The 18,590-nt window shown below is 38.2% G+C and overlaps 1 pseudogene; it reads right to left on the bottom strand.

Annotated features, from left to right (window-relative positions):
* Window positions 1–8,480: 8,480 nt before the first annotated feature.
* On the bottom strand, window positions 8,481–17,742 carry LOC139448870 (monocarboxylate transporter 12-like; annotated as a pseudogene).
* Between the last annotated feature and the right edge of the window lie 848 nt (window positions 17,743–18,590).

Genomic DNA, 18,590 nt, shown 5'->3' with positions numbered 1-18,590 from the left:
AATACCAATGTGACATTTTCCTAGAAAGTGAATGTGGCTGCTTGTAACTATCAGTGATTGTGTGAATGTAGTTTAAGGCTGCAAAACTGAAAAAAAACGAACAAACATTCCATATAAATAACTGTGAACAGTCAGTATGGACGGTATGGTGATTGAAAACACGAAGAACGATCCACGTCATCAAGTCTCTATGGTCAACAATCAACCAAGTAACAGAGCCTTTCCACCTGATCCCCATGTCAGTTTCTACCACAACACATAAAGTACTTTCACCTGTTATGATCCGAAATACGTACAAGCCTGTATGTTACACGAATATATAGCAACGCAAGTGTCCGATACAATGCATAAGTGTCATCTTCAGCACGATAATATTGTGTAAACATATACATACGTATCTGTGCTTGTGTATAGTCACAAATTATCTTCACAGAGTGGGTGAGTGAGTGAGTATGGCTTTACACCGCTTTTAGCCATACTCCAGCAATATCACGACAGGGGACACCAGAAATTGGCTTCACGCATTGTACCCATGTCGGGAATCGAACCCGGGTCTTCGGATTGACGAGCAAACGCTTTAACCACTAGGCTACCCGACCGCCCCTTACAGATTTGAAATGTTGAAAACGTACGCACATGAAGGGAATGTTATTGACCTATATATATATTCAGTGATGACAGCCACACACACTTCTCTAATCGCCAATACAATCGAAATGGCGGCCTACTGTTAGGGTCAGTGTATACCAATACCTTTTCAGCCCAAAGTAACAAGTTTGTACATAATCGTTGCAGTAATTTGTCCGTATCAATGCACTACTCCAGTTGTTACTTCCAGCCTTTAGAAGGTTGCAGTATCGTTGTCAGATTCATGAAATCAGTCAAGTTTATTGCATTTTCTTTAAATTGAACCCTTTTGAGAGCGTCTTCCAATACTGGATATCTGCTCACATGATTTGTTCACATTGTTTATATAATTTACGTCGACTCGGTGCGTAGAGTAAAACGTTTCGTATTCATATTATCATTATTAACAAAGTAAATCATATTTAGTACTTAACTAACTCTTAAATGCGCATTGTTTAATAGCATAGTAATATACGAGAGGATATTTTCTTTTCTACCAAATTCATAAAAACGACAAAATGTCACTGGTATAATCACAAACGGGGTAAATTCCTGAGAAGGAACAGATTGCACGTCACAGACACAAGACGCCACGAATCTTTGTCTAGTATAACGGTACTTGATACAAATTTACCTCATATAACACGAAGCTCACCTGTATGTGTCGTCAAAAAGTATTTTTTGTTCCGCCACGCCTCCACTGATGAAAGAGCTCTGACAACGCTGAGCAAGATGTCCAACGTGCTATTTATAGGCAAACTGTTTGCCTTAGTGTCCGATAAGCCTTAGTGGAAATATTTGTGTGATGGAGATTAAGGTCGTGTGAAAGACTATTCACTCACATAGACTCCGATACAGTCCTTGTCCATAGGCCTTGTAATACCGAGCGCCAGGCGAATGACAAAAATATATAGCCATCATTTGTTTCACGAACTGTAATTGAAATCAAATTCTGTCTATAATATCATAAGAAGAGCATCCCACTAAATACACACACTTTACAATCTAACCATCATTCGCATTTGAATGGCCATTTTTTTGAAAGGGTGAGTTCCCCAAACAAGTTACCCTCTTTCCCGAAATTCAACGCTAATCCATACGTTTCCTTTGCAAATATTTAGCAAACGGTTATATGACATTTTTGTCGGGCTTGCAATAATTATGAGTAGTTACTTCGGCCAATATTGATCACATTGCAGTGAATCAGTGAGTATGGTTCTACCCCGCTTGTGCCATATTCCAGCAATATCACGACGAAATGGTCTTCACACATTGTACCTGTGTCAGTAATCGGACCCTGACCTTCGACTTAACGAGCCAAAGCAAAGGGCCACCCTACTAACTATGTAACAAAACAAAATGTTTAACGGTTTAACGGTTTAACACTATTGTCCTTCAATGATCACATGAACTGGTAACTAACGTTAAAGTTAATTATATATTTACATCATTTAGAAAGGTTTTCACGAATTTGTATGCTACGTGGGTTAAAGGGATAGCTTACAAGGTTTTACTAAGGTCATCGTCTCACTGATTCATTGGACCAGTTGATGGCCATTTCGATTCCACTCTCATAGCATACATACATGGAATGGGGTCGAAATTGATATTACTCCAGATCATATATCAAACATAACGAATGTGCCACTGAACCTGTTGTGGAAGGATGTGTCCTTAATAATCCAGCGTTGGTTGAATGAATTCCAGGTTGCAATTAATTCATACACCTTTCCTTATTCCGGATTAAACTTCTGTCACTGTACAACGGTTTAAAACTGGGTATTGGGTATTCGCAGGACGTCAACCTGTTGACCAAAATTATTCGCATGGTGTCCAAGTGCGGTACCCCCCGCTAGGCTGTTGTTGTTCTCGAGCGAGGTTACCATGAGCGTGAGTTAACTCGCCAACTTTCGTGCCGTGATTGATGTTTCATATTATTTTAGTGAGCAATATGATTTGTGAATATACCCGTTCAATGTTTGACTGTCATAACTCACTATCAAGATTGCTTTTAGTGAAAAGATTTTACGCTGTATACAGCAATCAACACCCGTAAGCTATGAGCATCTAGACGTTCTACCTTTGCTTGCCATATTAACGTGATGACAGTTTTCAATCAAATCCAATGTGACTGTTTCTGGTATGAACTTCAAAAATGGGTTGTAGATGGTAATTTCTGCCTTGATGTTAAATTGTTGGTGAATTTCTGTAAACAGTTATTTCATTGACCATTAACCAAACATCTAACTTGGTAGGCACTTAATTATTTACTCTTTGCTTTGGCGACGACCTCCTTCTTACTCATTGCGACATCTTTTAATGATTATTTAACACAAAGTGTATGACGAAATAAAACCCCTTCTTCCAGATTTATGACAATCTTACTTGGGTTAATCGTTCCAAATCGTTTCTGACAGATATGATGACTAAATTGTGAGACAAACAGAATGTGTGTTCAAAGGAGGAGGTAACATAAGGTCCCCTTTTCTGAAAAAAAAAAAAAGTTCTAATAAAAATATTAATCCAATTTAATACATAATTAATGCTCTATGGTATCTATTTCCCTAAGTCGAAAGGCACTGGTGATCACATTTGGGATTCAGAAGGAAAGTGAAAAATCCACAAGATTTCCGTGATCCAGTCCAATTGAGCAATGTAGGGTGGTTGCAGATTACACACAGAGGCCGCATTGTAATATGTGGTCAAGTGGCAAACATCTTCTGAATGTAAATCAAAAGTGAAGTTCAATATGGTAAAGTTTATGCTTAGTTTAAAAACACAGCTCTTGATGTTTATTCATCAGGGTATTTACACGCACGCACTTTTTTATGTATGTTTGTTGTACATTATATCTTAACCCAATCTATACACTGACTATAAGCCGGACGTTACACTATTAATTACTCTATAAACTAATCAACTTGTGAATCAAAGTCATTTTATTTCTAAAGGTTGATTTTCACCCAGCTCTTTTACGTCGCTTTTGGATAGTGTCGCAGTTGCTCTTCTTTTGAACAATGGTTTGCTCAGTAGAATTACAGCAGTGGTGGCGTTACAGATTCCAATATAGATGAAACACATGTTCTATGAACCAGTCAGATCACGGATTATGCCTGCAAGAAAATGACATGTTCAGTGAACGAAGCCATAATGGCATTCAAACATATTACAATATTTTATAAATTATATTTATTTGTCATCATTGCTTGTCTGCAACCAATGTTGATCCACACGAGATCCACATCACGTCTTAAGACAACTTCCATTTTTATAACTATTTCATACAATCAATGTTTGTGTGTTATACTATTCTCTGGACATAAACGTATGATGATGTTTTCATGATACATTTAAGGATGCATACTTATGTACCTCCAGCACATCCCTAATATGGACACGAGTGGTCCAGTTCTTAACGGCGTATCAATATCATATGCTATTGAGTTCGAATCTCCGAAATCGTTTCATGGTTCAGCCATACCAATGCCCGCGGGTTTCATTAACGTGGTCGAGACCTGCATCACATTGGACATTGAGTCGAAATACTGTTCGGATCCGAGTTAAATACGACTCACTCAGTCACTCTTAACCCTTAGGGTTAAACTTTTAAGAATTCATTGTAACACGATGCAGTTTGGAAACAAAGTGCATAAAAATGTTAATTGATCTTACCCATGACGAGGTGCGTGACTGACATAGAACGTCCATAGAACACAGTAACAGACATTGTCAGCCATGTCAGTACCAACATACTTCCTCTGACACCATATTCATCCAGTAGGAGGTTCACTGGAGGTGGGAATATGTTCTTCCCCATACTGTTCCCAGACATGGCAACTGCTGTAGCAACGCCTCTTCTCCTCATAGAAATACATTGCAATTAGTACCAATACTGAACCATAGATCACTGAATGTCCTAGATGTGTCAATGAAATAATTAACTCATAATGTTGGAAACATCGTATACGTAATTCTTTGGAGAATGTTTTGAACGTTTGATAACATCACGCGTTTGTCCTACTTCTTTTTAAGGTATTTTATTTATTCAAGAGATCATCATCATCGTCGTGGTCGTCTTCATCATCATAATTGTCATTATTATATGCAGATAAAATGAGTAAATGCAGCAAAGATGGTTTGGGTGATCCTGACACAGTCAGGCTGGTTAGGCTCTTCAGGGTCCTTGTCTCCACTATATCGAGCCCAGATAGCGAATCGGACACCTCCCAGGAATCGCTGCCTGGTCGAACCCACCCAGAACAGTTTTGAAAACGTGAAGACTGTGCTGGGTGCCTGTTCTCAACACACGGCACATAAAAGCAATGCAGTGGTCGTTCAGAGAGCCTTCCCTTGAGAAACGAAACCTGCTCCGATTTGATTTGTCGCTTGGTTTACACTCATTTCTGTACCACCCAGCAGTACAGAACCATCAACAATCTCAACATAGACATTGGCATTATGTCTCACATCCTTGGCTCGTATAAGAAAACTGTGGATGCCTTGTTTTCATCATAAGTCTTAACATGCTTCCCAACAAGATCATCAGACAAATAAATATGTGCAAAAGTTCACCATACAAGTCTGTCGTGAAGAGCCTCCACGTTAATGAAACCGCGCCCTCCCATTGCAACTGGAAGATATATAAACGATTGAGGGAAGAGCGAGGGTAGGATATATTTTCTGATAAGATTCTTCGTCTGAGAGTGTAAATATCATGAATTTCTTGTTTCGTCTTATCAATAACACCAAAGAAAATGAAAGGACATAATTTCACTTTGGCATTTGGCACAAGAAATTGGCCAACAAAGATATCTTTGTCAGTTAATACAAGTGTAAGTGGAAGCAATGCTTCAATATCGTTTTATATGTATCACACTGATCATCCACAGCAGATGTTGATTTCTTACTTTAGCACGGGGAGTTTCGTGCATTTTGTCTGTAGGATACCTACATGCAGTTTAGCCACGTTGTCTCGAATACCAGTTGTATGGTATTGTACCTGCAAATTATATTTAATTACTATTTTAACCTGGATGTGTCGAATTCCCGGTTAACATAATTTAAAGTCAAAAGAATTCAAAAGACATAAGTAATTACCACGATAAGATGTTTCATTACATCATACGTCATACGATTATATTGAAGGAACGAGCTGTAACACATGTATACTGATAAATCAAATAAATTTGAAAGGTTGTTTGGCCCTCTAGAATACACACATATGTCCTGTATGCGCACTGTCTAGAACTCTTCGATTTGGACTTGAAACACATTAGGTAGATACTTTAATTCAAAATCAATAATGTGTGTCTGTCAAACAAACTTGGACGGCAACATAAACAAAATAGATCTTGATAAATAAACTTAAAGTATTAACCTCATTGCGATGATCAGACTTTATTTGTGTTGCGTGTCCCTGCATAATGATCAATAGAGTTTCTTTGTTCACACCCACACTGTACGTCTGTACTAGGAACAGTAAAACATCCCTTTATAGAAAGGTTTCAATCCACGTAGATTGTTGTGTCTGTTTCAGACATAACTGATAGTAGTATACCGAATAGTCTCTATGCCTATAGTCAGTACAAGTATCAAATTAAATATGCGGTTGTTTTTTTCTTCCCATAAATATAACGAACTTCGTATATATTATAGTTCATGAACGTGAATATAGAAACAGACTGTTGTATCTACCGATTTACGAATTCGAATATCAATCTAATAAAGACAACTGTAATATCTTTAAACGAAATCGATATCAAATCTTAGAAGCCAACATTGAATGCCAAACTTCCAACCAGAGCTATATACTTCCAGCTGACAAAACAAATAAGCAACTGCCATTGCAACTTATGATAGTCGAGTACCTACACATCAAACTTTCATTTACTACAGTTCTTTATTCTTTTCATAACCAACTTGTCCCGTCTTCAAATCTAAACTTGCAAAAGAGTGCTCAAAGTGGAACAAAGTTCCATGACACAACACAACAAAATATACACATTCGTTTCTACCAAAACATGTTTGATATATAAATTATATGTTTTGGTGGAAATGATAGTGGCAAATGTGCTATATATTTTTGCTATGTTACAGAAAAGACAAAAATGGTAACGTTTGTTCTAATCTCTGTATTTTCTGTAAATCGATAACTTTATGAATATCCTAAGCCGAGCTATGATGTTATTGCTATCTTTGAATAACATACTTTCCAGGGTTTGGACATATTATTGGTAATGCTGGCTTCAGGAATGTTGGCTTCGATTGTAACAATGTAGTTGCCACGACGAATTCTGTACCCAAAGCAGTGTGCGGCTCTATGGAAACACTATACTTTTTGACCATTTTGTATTATTTCACAAAACAAACAACGTGACAGACGTGTGAAACTACATTTTATTGTCGCATGACAGCGATTCTATTTCTAAAGGTATTACCTTTCGACCTCCGATAAGAAGGATCATGTGAAGAAATTTTTTGTATTACTTGCCCGTGAAGGAATCACCCGTTTAATAAGCATACAGCTGTATTACACAATGTGTAATACCAAAACGCGTGCTTATGTACTCTCGGAAAACGTTTCACGAACAAATATTGAAAGCTCTCAATATTCATTGGCTTATTCAACGACATTGCGTGTGGAGTTGATAGGACCACTTAGGGGACCTTATGCACAATCGATGACCCCAGCAACCTTGTAGCTAGGCTGATGTCACATGGCATTGTTTCGCCGATGGATCTTGCAACAAAATTCCACAAATTACGTCGGGTATTTTCACGTTATTATAAACTTTGAAGTGCAAGGCCCATTCTACAAGGCGATCGTATTGTAGCGCTTCGACAGTCGTTAGTCTGTTAAAGTATGTGAGTTGCGATAGTCTTAGCCCTACGATAATTTTGTGAATTCTAAAAGTGGACCGCTGTAAGGTAATAAACTCGTACGTTTCAATTTTTGACGTGTTCGAAGTATTATTCTGTTAAACTCAATTGGACTATGCCGTGGATCGTGTAGGTGTCAGCCTTTTCATACTCAACAGTATAATTCTAAAAACGTTATAAATGGCAAACAATAAATAAAATACTCTATTCGCCCCCGTTTAAAATCAATTTTTTGAAACTCGTGAATTTTATGTAACTCACTTTCGCTCGTCAGATACCACAACTATTCACTCGTTTTATAAAATTGGTATTACACAGGAGCTCGTTTAGTAATCTTTATGTTGTTACAGTAGATGCAACGAGTGTTCATGAATCCCCTCAATTTCACCGATTCGATTATTTTAATGTTATCCGGGGTCCAAAAGAGATAAAATAATCAAACACTTACAACAGGTGAATGTTCCTACTTCTGGACGTCCAAACAAGTAAAATGTCTTGAAAAGATAAATTTCCTTTTACAGTTCCGTTGTTTGCTACAAGGGTTTGAATTCCTCCTCATTTTCTTTTAATGTTTCTTCTTTCAGGTGTGGGGGTCAGGGGTGGCCCAGTCGTCTAAGGCGCGCCGATTCGCTGTGCAGAGTCGCGGCCCTTGGGCACGTCAGAAACCTATGATTGTGGGTTCGAATCCCGGTTCGCCCCAATTATGTTTCTAGGTTTGTCAGCACCATACCCGTGCTCGTGGGTTTCACCGAAGTGGTAAACGTCTGAGACCTGCATCACTTCGGGCTTTCCTCCCACATTAAGCTGACACGCCGCGAAATAACTGGAATACTGTTAAAAGCGGCGTTAAACCCAACTCACTCACTCACTCTTTCAGGTGTCTTGAGACGCGTCTTGTTAGTAGTGGTACACATAACAGGATGATTGCAGATGCATATGCACATGCACCAAAATAGTTGAACCCGTGTAATCTATTAGACTGCCTGAAAGAAGAAAATGAATATCATGCATAATATTGTTCAGGATAATTAATTTGATCTCCTTTTTATCTCGGTGTGTCCTTAAAGGCGATGTAAAGTCCTGGTATTATTCTTATCGCTACAATTATTTAATATTTGTTTCTGTCGAACTACGGATTACTCGATACATTTCATGCTTTAGGACTTCAAGCTACAAAGCGTCACTGTGTCTACACAAAGAATGCAAGTTAATATTTATTCATTTTTAATGTTGTTTTTTGTTGGTTTGTTGTTAAACGCCGCTCTCAGCAATATTCCAGCTATATGACGGCGGTTTGTAAATAAACGAGCCTGAACCAGATAATCCAGTGATAGACATCATGAGCATACAGCGAGCCTGACCACCAGATCCCGTTTATCGCCTCTTACGACAAACATCGTCACCTTTAACGGCTGCTGAAGGACCTGTGTTCTAACCCGGATTTTCATTGAAACACCATGCATGGAGGTGCCATGAAATCCAAGTGTCTTCGCCATGAACTGCAATCGGAGGAGGTCTACATTTGCTCCAGGAATCAGGTAGAAGTAGGATCTCGCGAACATACCGTACACTACAGAATATATCAGCAATGTGACATAAGAAACGAAAACAATGTGAGATGAGTAATAGTTCCAGTAATTATAAGACCAATCACCATAATCCTTGTAACTCGCATGATTTTCGTGTCTACCAAGAAACAATAGAAAAATCTGCTGAAGAAATCTATTGCTCCAGATATAAGCAATACTTACTCTGATTGATGTCTTTTTCTTTAGCCAACGCGGACAAATATACCGGCACAAGGCCTATGGTTGTTCCAAAGAAAATATACAAAATAACTATTAAAAGCACTGGCTTCTTGAACAACGAAAACTCCAATCTTGAAAGCACTTTCTTCATGTAAAATATCGCATTCTTCGAAGTGACAGTATCCTTCTCACTATTTTCATCAACTTTTGGAAAAGCTGCATCTTCATTTTTCTACACTTAACATCGACACTGAACCCAGCTCGGCATCACTTGCATACACATTGAAGCTAGTTTGACTGTCTGTGGTCTGCTGATTCTTCTTACGCGTGTAGGCGATTCTGGTTACCCAGCTAACACACGACGTTGTCACAACGTTGTGGAAAGGTTGTGGATTGGTAACGTCGTGATATTACGTTGTCACAACGTTGTTATAACGTCAACGTGCAACGTCATTTCACAACGTTATAACAACGTTGCACATTCACGTTGTGAAAACGTTGTGCATTGGACATCACACAACGTTTTGTAGCTACGTTTCTGAAACGTCGGTGAAACGTTATAGAGTTTGCTTCTCGATAGTCATAAAGGAATAGAACTGCTTTATCAAAATCAACACGAATTTGTCAGAATACCAAGGCATTAATGCATTACCTTTCTATATATTCGGCATTTAAATTCTCATCTCTTAATACTAAAATTTCCTGAACGTAATTGCGTATCTCTATGACAACGTTATTCCACAACGTAACAACAACGTTGCAAATTAACGTTGTGATAACGTTGTGCTTTGGACATTACAACACTTTTTGTAAATGATGTTTAGGAAACCACTTGTAGATCTACCATCTCTTAGTTTTATTTTTTTTAAAATATATATATATCTATAACGAAGTTATCTGTCTACTAAATGTTGTCACAAGCAATATTACATTTAAAAACAATTGCGCCCATTTTTAGCGGCGTGAGAGCGACTGCTGAAAAGTTTAGCCTGTTGCCTCGTGAAGTGACGTCAGAATGACGTCACATTGTCGCGCAAGATTTGTTGTCACCAGCCATCTTAGTTCAAGCTTTTTCTAGACATATATTAGAAGTCTACAACCAAGAGATTGTGCAGCAACTAGAACTGGACAGATGATCTGTGAATTCGGATGAGGTAAGTAAATTTTTCAGAAGCAGCCTCCGCTTGTTGATATGTTTCTGTACATGCAGATCGTCAAATGATTTAAATGTATCGTATTATTCAGAAGTGGCGGGGTTAGAATGCAGTTTGCCGGTCACTATCAATGAACGTCAGTGTTGATATTGATATTTAATACACAGAACATGATGTATATAGAGGTGAAGGAGGCTCAAGACTTTTTTCCATATTATTATTTTATGGATACCAAGGGTAATTACCAAGGGCAAGCAGTATATGTTTGACCAGAATTCAGTCTGGCGGCGTTTTGTGGCCGTCAATGGCGTCATATTATGTTCGGGTTTCGATCGTAAACGTGTAGGTCTGTAAATAGGCCTAACTTATGCAACGCCTACTGACCACTGACAATTATCGCCATTTCTTCCGTGTTATTTCTGAAATCATTACCATTCAAAGTTTACTTGTACTAATCTTCGGACTTTGATTTTTGTGAAACAATGTGGCTCATTCAGGCCATTGGAAAGGTTTAGTAGATTTCTCTTATACAGCGAAGAGAGGGAATCAAAACAATGGAAGTATTTTCAGATCGACTCTCTGTAGGCTACTAGTTATAGCCTTAGTCTTAATGCGCTCAATGATGTTATGAAAAATTGTATTTTCGGGAAGAGATAGAAATACACTTGTTGTTTCCGAAAAGGCCTAATTAGCACTGACTGAAGTAGCCTAAATGTGGACCATCAGGTTGTTGATGCTGTCTATACATTTTATTTTAGCAAGGCTCTTATCATAGTGTATTTTTATTATTTCCCAAAAAGAATCAATTCATCATTTTCCGATAACTAGATCTATGTCCGACTCCCTTCTAATTAAAACGAGCAAAGGTAAAACGAGTCTCTCGTCGCGCGCTATAACGGGGTGTTTGCGGTATTGTCATATTGGTGATGATAAGCTAGTCGATTGTTAAAAGTTAAATATCACCATATATTGTCAGTGAGTTGGTCATCGTTTGTTGATTATTAAGGTGAGATAGGTGTAGCCAATGTGCACCAATGAAAAATAAATTGTAATTGATAGCAACCCTATTCGTTCGGTTTTCGATCTCCATATGTTGCCACGTAGGCTACCATACTAGGTCTACAGAATTATATTTAACGATATTGAACTGTATTATGTTAATAATCGTAGTAACAAATAAATTGCTGTTTCAACTTCGTCTGGTATTGTATAAGCTATTGCATTTTGTTAATTTTCCCATGTTTCTATCTTTGTAAATATTAAAGCATAGATTCTATATAAATACCCTGGCATATTAATATAGAAAATATTAAGGTAAGTATTTTAAAAAAAATAATCACAATTTTAATTAGGATAAATACCCCAAAGTGTTAACACTTCTATTCATAATTCATATTCAACATTCATGCTTCAAATATGGGAACTATTTATTTTATTTGGCAATATATATTTTTCATTTATGTATATATTTTTTAAATAAGGTTTTAGAAACTTGGCCAACATATTCACTGTGATGTACAGCAGAAAGGTAAAGTTACTGCTTTTGAATAACTACAGTTGATCTATTGACTGATAAAACTATTTGCCAATACTACCACCAGTTACATCATACTCTAAGTAAATGTTATTTATCTATACAGTACTGGTTTATTTAAAAATGTGATACTTTGTGGTTTCTGTTTTTCTTTCAGGTGGAGAAACAGTATTGTGGGAGCATATTTGTTTAAAGTACATCACTGACAGAAAGGTATGTATGATGCAATAATATATACAAACATCTTCAAGAATTAAAATTTAGATGATTCTTATTTAATTATACCCACAATCTAAAAGGGCGGGGGTATAAAGTTACATCAATGATTCAGTGTTAAAAGCTTTTCTGCCTATGTATGATCCTGTTTAAAGACTGACATCAGACATCAAAATATTATTTTGGGGAATGCAACCATTATTGTGTTATGTCAGAAATATGTCCCTTGCCTTGCCATTTTATTACATTTGTGTCATTTTTTATTCAGTTACCAAGGCTTAAGGAGAGACTATGGATACAGTTGAAGATCATCCCTGTGACTTTTCATTTGAGGACTGAAAAGGCTCCTCAGCCACTCAGCCCAAGTTCTGACTTGTCATTTAATAAATAAATAAAAGTCATCTCAACCAGAATTCTATTGTCATTTCGTTGCTGGGAAATGGATCTTAGGACATCAGATGCATAGACTATTCTGTTTGTCACAGTGTTGCTCTCAATGCTGAATGTATGGGGTAAGGCCAAGAAAATTTAAATGTTCCAATTTGTGCAGGGCTTATTGTTTGATGGTTATTAATTTGCAAATTCGTGGGAAAATCAAATATCTTTCAATTGTGTTGAAACATTTGTGAACAATTTGCACATAGCCTTGAAAACTGATTGGGAAAATAAATATTATATAACCAAATTGTACATGTAATTTAAAACATTTAGATTTTTATCTTGGCCGTATTTCAAACTCTGCCAAAAGAGAGTGCATTACATTGACTTGCTGTTTCATGGATAGGGTTAAAGTGAATTCAGTTTTCAGAATGTATTGCTTGGTACCTGATGTCTTAACTAGATTGGTACCTGATGTCTCAACTAGATTGGTACCTGATGTCTTAACGATAAGCTAGATTGGTACAAACTTTTCTGGCTGCTGCCTGGGAGGTATTGAGGAATAAGACAGGCGTTAATCTACATGGACATTGCAACAACTGTAGTGTCGCCATATGTGTGCGATACCTACGTTGTCGCGACGTTTTGGATAAACGTTGTAGCAACGTAAAAAATGGATGTTGTGACAACGTCTTGATTTGGTTGTATTTTGGTTTACGCACAACGTTGTAGCAACCAATCTGGGAGTCTACAGAATTACGTTGTGACAACGTTACGTCACAACGTTGCAGCAACGAAAAGTCAACGTTGTAACAACGTTGTCACAACGTAGAATTGTTTGCTGGGTAATCTGTATTGGGGAGCGAATACCCTTGAAGGGGAGACCTTCCCGGCTTTTCCGATGTAAAGGAACTTACACTTTGAATCTTTTGAGGCCCTAAATGAACGCCGATTTACGTTTGTTATTTGGTGCATGTCCGTTTTGTTTTGTGTTTGCTGTTGTCTTCATTTTTCTGTACGACTCCAGTGGGCGGTTCACCAGTCCACCCACCCACATGTTCATTGTTATTCCTGTGAGTATTATCATACTGCCCTGTAACCCATACTCGTCTAAAAGGTATCGTATCAAAGGGGGGAACACGCTGCTGCCAAAACTGATGCCGGACATAGCTATTGATATAGCAAGTCCTCGTCGTTTGCTGAAGTAGTGCCCAATCAGGACAATAGCTGGGTCATAGATCATGGAGTATCCCACACCTGTGTATATAAAGATGTATCATTAGAGCAAATGAAGTGGATAAGAGTACGAGCAAATAGAAGCACAGTGAATATTAGCAATTTTCCACCTACATCGGCGGAGACGCGAATAGCGGGATTGACACATTTTACAAGTGGGGGCATTCCTTCTGAAATCGTCCGCATTAATACATTTAAGGAAAAAAGAGACATTATAACTGACCAATGTCATTTTAGAAATTACAGAATAAATATGGTAGGTGGAAGATTAGTGATTGTGTGTTATTGTTGTCACTTTAACTATTAATCCTCAACCTACTATATATATATATTCTGTACCATATTCATTACAATAAAACAAAGAAGTCGTTATCCATAAATTGTGTCCACTTTGTCATCCGTCAACTTCTAAGAAATGCCTATCAAACAAGTATTATCCTTTTACATACACGTACGATGTTTGGAAATGGCTGTTTTCGGATTAAAGGGGTGCGAGACTAACGATGTTTTATTGCAAGAGAGTGTGCGGATGCATTAACCTCTTAGCCACTGACCCCGTCGGAGGGTAACTTATGTGCACATAATTTTATCAGTTAGTTGAAGGAAAATAATATAAGTAGCCTTTTCATTTCATCTGCTGACCTCTGGTTACATGTAATCACATAACCTTTTGTTGGCTTTCGGTCATTATACATGTATATGAATTGGGTTTTGCAACAACATTTTATGTACGAGTTCGTCATTCCTGTCTACTGAATGCGGGCGAGAAGCTCAAACTGACGTAAAAACGTGGTTTTATGTGGCAGAATAAATAGTTGTAAATGTGTTTGTCGTTATTGTCGGTAGCAGTAATTGTCGGAAACGCTGGTAAAATGTGAAATGTTGTTGTGGCCAGAGTTTAATAGGAAGAGATTAGAGTTATCTACCGCTGCTTTGTGACAAACATGACCGAATGGAAGCATTAACAGTATCAAAAATCAAGACATTGGTGATGCTTTATCTCTTATTCTGAGCCATGTTATTTGTTCACGTATTTGTCCCATGGTATTGCCTTGTTATATTGCAAACCTACCACTAATGTATTGATTATTCATTGATCTTGAGGGGCGGTCGGGTAGCCTAGTGGTTAAAGTGTTCGCTCGTCACGCCGAAGACCCGGGTTCGATTCCCGACATGGGTACAATGTCTGAAGCCCATTTCTGGTGTCCCCCGTCGTGATATTGCTGGAATATTGCTAAAAGCGGCGTAAAACCAAACTCCCTCATTCACTCATTGATCTTGAGTGGACATTTACAGATTCTGCGTTTTATTTGGGAAATCACATCGTACCACAAGGTCGTAGAAATTAATATGGTGTTTCATGGCCAAGCAGTAGATCTTGGGTCGGCAAATAAGCACAATGACACTGCTAATTGTGTCACAAAAATATGATGGATGTGATGACATGAACCATTTCTTTATGAATATGATGTGTCATCTATTTGATAATAAGCACAGTACACAGCAATATTCCATCTATATAATGGTTGTTTTTAAACAATCGATACTGGCACAGACAAACCGGTATTAAGTGCCTAGATCCACACGATGACAAGCAATTAACTAAATTTACCCTTACCGATTAACACACTGTGTGTACAAATCAGATAAGTAATGCTTGTAGGGAAGATAGTCATTACCGTGGCAACGGTAGATATGGTTGCTCCCAGCATCACTGTCTTCCTGACACCAAGAAGGTCTACCAGGACATGCATGGATATGAGCGCTGGAACAAGAAACCGTATTATGTGGATGCTTTCAATGCCTATGCGGATATCCACTACGATACACATACAGGTGATGCCTAAAATACAACACATGTGACCAACCATGTAATAAATAACCTTATGGGTTAAAAATCACAATTTGACACAACTGTGGTATCTTAGGACTACAAAAAAACCACGGTTTATCAGCTTCGATTCATATTCATTAGAGAGATACATTACTTCAAACATTTCATTTTCTGCTAAGTCCCATTTTCGGACTATAACTGTTTATACAACGATAGCAGTTTTTAGATACCATGTCTTAATTAATCGAAATTAAGCAAGTATACTGATATGGTTTGAAATAATGTTTTATTATATTACGAACTAAAGAGAGAAAAATAAAATAGTTTTGTAGAGTGAGCTAACAAGGTGATTTTGACGGAATTACGTTGACGTCACAGCATAAATGTATTAATAGCACCCATTAGGTGCCTTTTCTTCTACGGGGTCACATATGATTGTACTTATCTCACTTAATAAACATTCATGGTTCGTGAACCTGGGTATTAATGTATCCACAAGATGGCACGTGGAGCAGTACATTTCGGATCAACGGTTCCACTGTACGTGCTAGTATGTTATAGCTGTGTACACAGTATAGTATGGACATGTATACTTACAAGACAGGCTATAAACACCAGGCATGACGCCCATCAGTAGCGTCGTTTCGGTGGCTGATGCTTCAAAAATCTTCAAGTATTTCACGAAAAGGATGGCAATCCCTCGACCATAGCCAGTCAGAATAATGACGTTGAGAAGACATCCTAAAAAGGGGTATAAGTTGCTCAAACTGATGTCATTGATGTCACTGAGAACAAACAACTATGTTTGGTCTTTGGCCCCAGTTATTTCGGTTATTTAGGAGGTAAAGCACAACTGACGTGGGTGAAGATATTTACCCATTTGCGGATGTACGGATGCGGCGCTGACAAACCAAAGGTCTTAATCAGCGCGAATTCGCTTTGAACTTGAGTTCATAGGATGCAAAGACTACTTTGCCCATTGCCTCCTAAAAAGATGAAATAAAACTCACAATTTGTTAATATATATCAAACCGCGGTATTAGTACATATCATAAGGGTCAGAATGACCAGAAAACGCGTAAGTCATCAGGCAACATCACCATGTGATTCTCCTGTTTGTAAAACCTTGCTTCCTATTCCTTCATCATGTCAATGAATGCCATGAGGCAGAGAGCATATATATGAATAAGTGGGGACAACATTATTAACAAGATAACAAAAGGTGAAAAATATCAAAGGGTAGAAACTAACAAGGGAAGCCAACAGATGATAGGCGCTTATAGATGATAAGCAATAGACAATGGAAGACAACACTTTACAGTGTTAAGCGCTGATAGTATGGAAGCCAGTATTCAAATTATCATAGAAAAGTAATAGGCAATGGACACAGGGCAAACAGGAGGCCGGGAATAATTAGCACAGATAGGTGAAAGAATGGACGTAGCAATGCCAGTCATGAACCGTGACCAGGGAACCTATCTGCCTAGTGCTTGGGACCTATTGCTTTGATCTTTGTTTGGTGCTAATTACCAAGCTGGCTTTCATTTGCTCATTGCTGATGAAGGAGTAAGAATATACTCCGAAACGTTGTGTTCCTCATAAAAATGAAGTTGACATCCATATATATCCTCTTCCTTACTGCAATAGAGGTTCCCATAACGTCATGTTAAATCAAATAAAACGTCAAAACAAAAGCCAATAATTACACCATCTTGGGTGCAGAATATTACCATAGGCAAGACATATGCAAGTAACTATATACCCGCTAGTATCATCCACGCCCATCCTCGATCTATGGAGAGATGACAGACATCAGTTCCATCTGTCTGGACATCCGTAGTTTTTGAACAGGCGTCTCTACGTGTCCCGACTCACCGACGTTGCGTTGGTGTATCTTAGCGAGCCTGTTCCGGACAAATGCATCCTCTTCTTCATTGCTGTTTGCTTCAATAATATCGATGCTAAAACGTTGGTTCCGAGGCGTTTAGGGCCGCCTGCAGTCCCACACCAGTCCACTGGCAACTCTTCATCAGAATCCACTTGGACAAATGGTCTGTGTCGTACGTATTCTCTGCTCTTGTTACCTCTCACCTTTGTACCTTCACTATCAATGAGGCCAAAATGTACGGCATTCATCATTATCAGTACATGTTTGTTCACTGAGGAAATACAAAGAATTTGACCGCCCGAAATTGTGAGTCGCATTAGAACACTCACATTATTTAAGAAATAAACGACCAGTGGGAGTTTTTTATCGTACAATAAAACACTGCAGGGGGAATAAACCAGTAGTGTTTTCTCCCTGTAGATAAACAAGGACCACGAGTCGTTTGTTTCTTGTATGAGATATCTACATTTTGTACAGCCTCTTTAAGTATGTTGATAAAATGTACAAGCTTTAAAAATATTTACCCAAATTTTAATAACTTCCTGAATAAAATCCGAACTCGGAAATATCGGACAAGTCCGTTCACAGGTTGGGTTAAGTTTGGTATTTCCCGAATATTCGCACAATCCTCAAGTCAATTATCTTTACCTTTTCTCTTGAAACCGATTGTCGTATCTCTCCAGCTACATCTATAGGGCATGATGTTTTTGACACTTCTCTCTCAAAACTAACGTCGTCAACTAAATGACGTTATCTATAAGTATAATTACAAATCTGAACTGATTTGAGTTGTCTACCGTCTACGTTCAACGTCTATGAGTGAGTGAAGGAGTGAGTATGGTATTACGCCGCTTTTAGCAATATTCCAGTTGGAGGGACATCAGAAATGGGCTTCACACATTGAAATCATGTCGGGAATCGCACCCGGGTCTTCGGCATGACGAGCGAACCCTATAACCACCAGGCTACCCGACCGCCCCTCAATGCCTATGAATGTCTTATGATGGAGTGTCCGGTAAGTCATACCTATAAGGCAAGGATAGCGAGGTGAAACAGATCCCATGCTTTGTCATTGGCTGTCTACATCAAACTGACT

This window comes from Haliotis cracherodii, unplaced genomic scaffold, assembly GCF_022045235.1.
Source record: "Haliotis cracherodii isolate W230 unplaced genomic scaffold, xgHalCrac1.p SCAF_7, whole genome shotgun sequence".
Lineage (NCBI taxonomy): Eukaryota > Metazoa > Mollusca > Gastropoda > Lepetellida > Haliotidae > Haliotis > Haliotis cracherodii.
The sequence above is the reverse complement of the archived record's forward strand: the minus strand, read 5'-3'. Positions and strand labels throughout refer to the sequence as shown.